This window comes from Myxocyprinus asiaticus, chromosome 5, assembly GCF_019703515.2.
Source record: "Myxocyprinus asiaticus isolate MX2 ecotype Aquarium Trade chromosome 5, UBuf_Myxa_2, whole genome shotgun sequence".
Classification (NCBI taxonomy): Eukaryota; Metazoa; Chordata; class Actinopteri; order Cypriniformes; family Catostomidae; genus Myxocyprinus; species Myxocyprinus asiaticus.
In genome coordinates, this window is record NC_059348.1 from 25,501,538 (window position 1) to 25,507,655 (window position 6,118).

The window sequence follows — 6,118 nt, forward strand, 5'->3', positions numbered from 1 at the left end:
ACTAATTTGCCAACATAATATATATATATATATATATATATATATATATATATATATATATATATATATATATATATATATATATACATTTTTTTTTTTTTTTTTTTGCATGATAAAAAATAAGTAACAACATTTCTATCTCCAGAGCACCAAGACATCGTTTATTAAACACATCAACAAATTCTAAATGTTCCTTAGCTTCACATATAGAACCGGCAGTCTGGACTTAAACATCACCACCTTTGTTAAGTGTACCCATGGATGACATATCTCATGTTATTCTGCTAATAAAATCCTGTAGGCCTATCACCTTTGTAACAGCTGGAATAATCCATTTGAAAGCGAAGATTAACACAAAATTAGGTCTAAATAAAAATAAACTGTACAGAAAATTTTACTATTTTTACAGGTAAGCCCCCCCCCCCCCTTCCAACCCCAAAATATTTATATCATGATCAATGGAAACATGTAAATGTTTCATGCTGCAGCCCCTCCATGTTGAAGCCAAACCCATGCCCTTGCCCATACCCATTCATTTGAACATTTCTATACATAAGAGCTCTGCGTACATACAGTATACTATTAATCTTATCCTGCAATTTTGTGTCTTGCTGTTGTATTTCTGTATGTACTGGAAGCTTTTGATAAGTGGCCAAATTCCTTGTGTGTGTGCACATCTGGGCAATAACAATGTGATTTCTGATGGTATCAGATGGTAATACCATGGTACTTTGATATACAACTATGCACCATTCTGTAGTTGCATGGTGCTTCAAAGTACTTCAAAGAATACCATGTTACTACCAGAGTAATTTGATATATGATTACCACATTCATATACTATTGTATTTACATGGTGCTTCAAGGTCATTAAAAAATACCATGGTACTTTGCTATATTACCACAGTCATATACCACTGTATTAACAATATACTGTACGTATTGGGAGCGACAGTACCGGTTAGTAATACTACATTGAAGATGAATAATACCAAGAAATTTACCCTGTATTCAGATGGTTTCTTACCACATCCTTCAGAATTTTAGCAATAAATGCTTTTTGAGTTATTAATAATAAAAAGTGTATAACCTTTCTTATATGCTGAGAACTTTTCTGACCCATGACTTATAAAAAAATATTATTAATATATTATTTATCTTCCTTATCTTATGTATACATCTGTGTTGGTTTCTATGTATTTTTTGTTATTTACTTTATTTTATTTTTTTCCTTCACCTGTATTTCTTGTCTTTATAACTCAGTGATTGTATTCTTACATTGTTGGATCTGTGTAATTTTGTAAATCTTATGATCTTATTGAATATTTATATTGAACCTTCTGTTTTTCAATAAAAAAATCCACAGTTTTAGTACAATATGTGGACTTTTCAGACTATTCCTTACCCACCGTATAAAAAATGTCCAACTTTTATCATTGTTAAATTAAAGAGCACCTATTATGGTTTTTCAAATATTACCTTTCATGTAGTGTGTTATATAGCTGTTTGTGAATGTAAAAAAGTCTGCAAAGTTTCAAAAATCAAAGTGCAGGACAAATGGAGTTATTGACTCCCAAAAGAAAGAACCGATTCCGAACACCTGAAATGAGTCGTTAGTAATTCCAGAGTTTCTTTTTTTCTGGTCACAAATGTGTCAAGATAAATAATAATAAAAATAATAATAATAATAAAAAAACATAGATTTCTTTTTTATTGAATATTGATAGAGCAACATAGTTTGTGTTAAAATAAATGATGACAGACGGTTGTTTGTTTTGATTAAAATTCCATTTAAAAAAAAAAAAGTGGCGAGGGGGGCGTTTAACCCTACATCTGGGGTAAAAGGCCCACACACTTTGGGTAAAAGGCCCTCGGGGGGGTTATAGTGTTATCATGTTAATATGGAGCAAAAGTTACAGTGCAAAATTTGTCAACTAATGCAAATAATTTTGAGACACCAAGATGCTTTTTTGAGTAACAATTTAAAATAATGCTTATTCAAAATAACTACTTTAGAAAAGGGTGCAAAATTCCCTGTTAATTTTAATCACATTTGGCATTTCATAACATCTCAAGTATTCAAACAAATTAATCTGCATTGTGATTGGATGAGTCAATGTGAGCCCACTTTGAACATTTTTCATAACAAATCTATTCCCCTCACTTGAGTTTGATTGTTTCATTTAAAAACAATGTGGGAGCCACGTGACGCCATGCGAAGGGCAGACGTGTAAGAGACAGCTCTGCGCACTTTGCTAATTTATTTAAATTATTTTCATGATATAATCCGGTGAAATTCGATACACCCAGTTACACATTTGCTGTTTGAGGTAAACATGGCAAAGAAGTCAAAATCCTCAGGCTCTGGAGACATTAAAAGACACTTACGGGTTCAAGATGAAAGCCCAGACAGGCCTGTGGACCGGGGACTCGATTTGGATGGAGCGGCGGGAGAAGGAATCCAGCGTCAACTGTCCAACATGTCGGTGATGTTGACGAAGGTACTTGCAGATTTGGAGGATCTCGCTGTAATACGTCGATCGATTACAGCAATGGAGAAAAAATTCTCTGAGTTAGTCACAAGAGTGACAGATGTTGAGAGACGAATCGATTATTTGGAGTCATCAGAGAGGAAATTAGCCGCTAATCCGCCCGCGACCAAAGTTGATTTGGAACGCGTTCTTGAAAAGCTTGAAGATCTTGAGAATAGAAGCCGCAGGAATAACATTCAAATTGTTGGAATTCCTGAGCATGAGGAGGGCAGAGATATGGTGAAATTCCTAGACGAGCTTTTCCCGAGTCCGCTCGACATAACAGGCCACAAGCTGGAAATCGAGCGAGCTCACAGAGTACCAGATCACAGATCTGCTGAGAGAGACAGGCCCCGATCGATTCTGGCCAAATTTTTGAGATCATCCGATAAAGATCTCGTGTTGCGCTAGGCGAGGAGCAAAGGAAAGCTTTCTTGGAAGAATTACAATATTTTCTTGTTCCCGGACTTTGCGAACTCAACAAGAGAGAGATGCGATCGGTTTAAGGAATGCAAGAAACTCTTACATCAGCGTAAGATCACTTTTGCTCTGATGTTTCCGGCCAGACTGAGAAGAAACACCAAGGATGGCAGCAAAGTATTTACATGTCCCAATCAGGCAATGTCTTTTATTGAAACAATGGGTGAGTAACCATTGGGTGTTTTTCTTGTGAGTGGATTGACTCACTGTACATACTCTGGATTCAGAGGAAGCTGGGTGCCATTTTTGTTTCTTTTTGCATTGGCTCCGCTGAGCAGCTGGAGTTTGTTTGTTTTGTTTTGTGGATTAACACTTTTCCTTAAAGAAACTTTTGCATTGACGGAAGATCACATTTACAATGAAGTTCCCGGGTAGATTGAGAATAGACACTACGGATGACCGCAAAATATCTACATGCCCACACAAAAGATGTCTTTTATAAAGTTGGCGGACTGTGTAAATCATGGGATATACTTTTATGCCGCCTCCGAGTGAATTGACTCTTGACCATCCGAGGAACCAGGATGCGTGTTTCGTTTCCTTTTGTGCTGGTTCCGCCTAGCGGTTGGAGCTTGTTTTGTTAAATAACACTACTTCGGGACAGTTATGGATGAATCTGTCAGTTCCTTGTTCTTATGCCTCCTGTTGGCTGGAGTATGATTTGTGGAGTATTTTCGTGGGACATTGGAATGATTACATCATCTGCTGCACTCATCAGCTGGCTCACTGAAGATTCGTTTGTCTGTCCGAGGAAAATGAACGGCTTTATATCAGCTGGAATTTGTTTTGTGAAGGAACAGACCTTCGAGACAGTTCTGTGAATGAGTCTACATGTTCTTTGTGTTTATTCTGCCTATTGGCTGGGGTTTGTTTTACAAAATATTTGATGTTATGTAATTTTGCCTTACAAATTTGTGTGGCAAAATTGAGCAATCCGATGGCAAAGTTGTCACGGGGGCTCTCGTAGGCGTACATGGACTCTTTGAGTTTAAAGAGATTGACGCTGGTTGGCGCTTTTTTGCGTGGGGTTAATGCACACGCTTTTCTTTTTTCTGTTTGTTTTGTTCGGGAGGAAGTTTGGGGTTTTATTGTTGCATTAATGTTGAAATGTTGTCTTCATAATTTTGTTTTTGGCACACAATTTATTTTTTCTACTATATCAAAATGTCAAACGTTATTATGAGTGTACTATCTCTCTCCACATGGAATGTGAATGGGTTGGGGCACCCCATAAAAAGAAGGAAGGTTATTTCTTTTCTTAAGCGTAAGAAATATGATATAGTGTTTCTTCAAGAAACACATCTTTCTCCACAGGAAGCTGAAAAATTTGGGAAGATATGGGGTGGACATGTTTTTTTTAGTGCTGGCTCAAGTAAGAGCAAGTGAGTCATTATATTGGTAAATAAACATTTACAATTCAAATGTCTCAAACAGATTAATGATACATTAGGAAGAGTCATTATTGTTTTAGCTGAAATTCAGGGGCAAAGTCTGATTTTGGCTAATATTTATGCACATAATGCTGATGATCAGGGCTTTTTTATAGATCATGAAAGGATGTTGCAAGCCACTGGCACCTCTCATGATATAATTTTGGGAGGAGACTTTAATTATATATGATGTCCTTGATCATAGTGAAGCAAAGTGTGTAAGCCCCCTAGAGCAACATTGACGCTTCACAGGATGTGTAAAAATCTTGGTCTTACAGATATTTGGAGACTTTTGAACCCATCTGGTAAAGACTATAAATTTTTTTCATCAGTCCATAAGATTTATTCTAGTATATATATATATATATATATATATATATATATATATATATATATATATTTTCAAATCCCTCATTTCATCTGTTTTTTATTGCTCAATTGGAAACATTTTAGTCTCGGATCACGCCCTGGTGAGCTTAGAGGTGATGCCACATATAGAGAAAAAGAAATCATGTAGTTGGCTCCTTGATGTATCCCTTTTGCAAAATCCTGATTTCCAACAAATGTTAAAGACTGAAATCAATGTTTATATGGAGACCAACTGGTCCTCGGTATCCTCTGTGGCGTGGCTTGGGAGGCACTTAAGGCGGTTCTTAGGGGTCGGATCATACAGTATGCCTCATTCATCAAAAAATCCAAAGCACGAGAACTCGTGGAGCTGGAAGGAAATATTAAAAGTGCAGAGGCAGAGCTGAAGCACCTTATGTCATCTGATGGCCTCAGAGAATTGATCTGATTGAAATAAAGATATAATACTATTTTGTCACAGAAAGTGGAGTTTTGGTTATTCAGGGCAAGACAGTCATACTTTGAGTCAGGGGACAAAGCAGGGAAGCTTTTGGCTAGATGTATAAAGCATTTCTTTTCCCTCAGTGAAATCTGCTGGTGGAGAAATTTTTACCTCAGCCATTGATATTAATAATGCCTTTAAAGAGTTCTATCTTGAGCATTATAGTTCCACTTCTTCGTCTACTGATGAAGATATTAGAAACTTTGTGGAACCATTAGATCTTCCTAAACTGAAGACTGAGCAAAACAACTCTCTTGATTCTATCTAGATAACCTTGGAGGCGCTTAACAAGGTAATTAAGTCCCTACCTACTGGCAAGGCTCCGTGGCCAGATGGTTTTGCCGCAGAATTTTTTAGATCCTGTGCTACAGAACTGGCTCCACTTTTGTTAGAAGTTTATACTGAATCATTAAAGAATGGAAAGCTTCCTCCAACCATGACACAAGCCCAGATCAGTCTGATTCTTAAAAAGAACAAAGATCCAAGTGAGTGTAAAAGTTACCATCCAATCTCCCTGATCCAACTAGATGTAAAAAAAAAAATCAAAAATGTTGGCTAACCGATTAAGTAAGGTTGTGACATCTCTTATATATATATATATATATATATATATATATCAGGTGGGGTTTATTCGGGGCCGCAGCTCTTCTGATAACATCAGGCGTCTCATCAATATCATGTGGTCAGTGGCGAATGATCAGACTCCGGTTACGACCATCTCACTTGACGCTGAAAAGGCGTTTGAACCATTAGCAGCTGCGATAAGAAGGGAGGATGATTTTCCAGGGGTGACAGCGGGAGGTGTGCCGCATAAGCTTCTGCTTTAC

The 6,118-nt window shown here is 36.9% G+C and overlaps 1 protein-coding gene across 1 annotated transcript in view; it reads left to right on the top strand.

The window, feature by feature from the left end:
• The window catches only part of LOC127441300 (protein Niban 1-like), a 52,312-nt gene that overhangs the window by 1,012 nt on the left and 45,182 nt on the right, over nt 1-6,118 (top strand). The gene's annotated exons all lie outside the window — the stretch shown is intronic.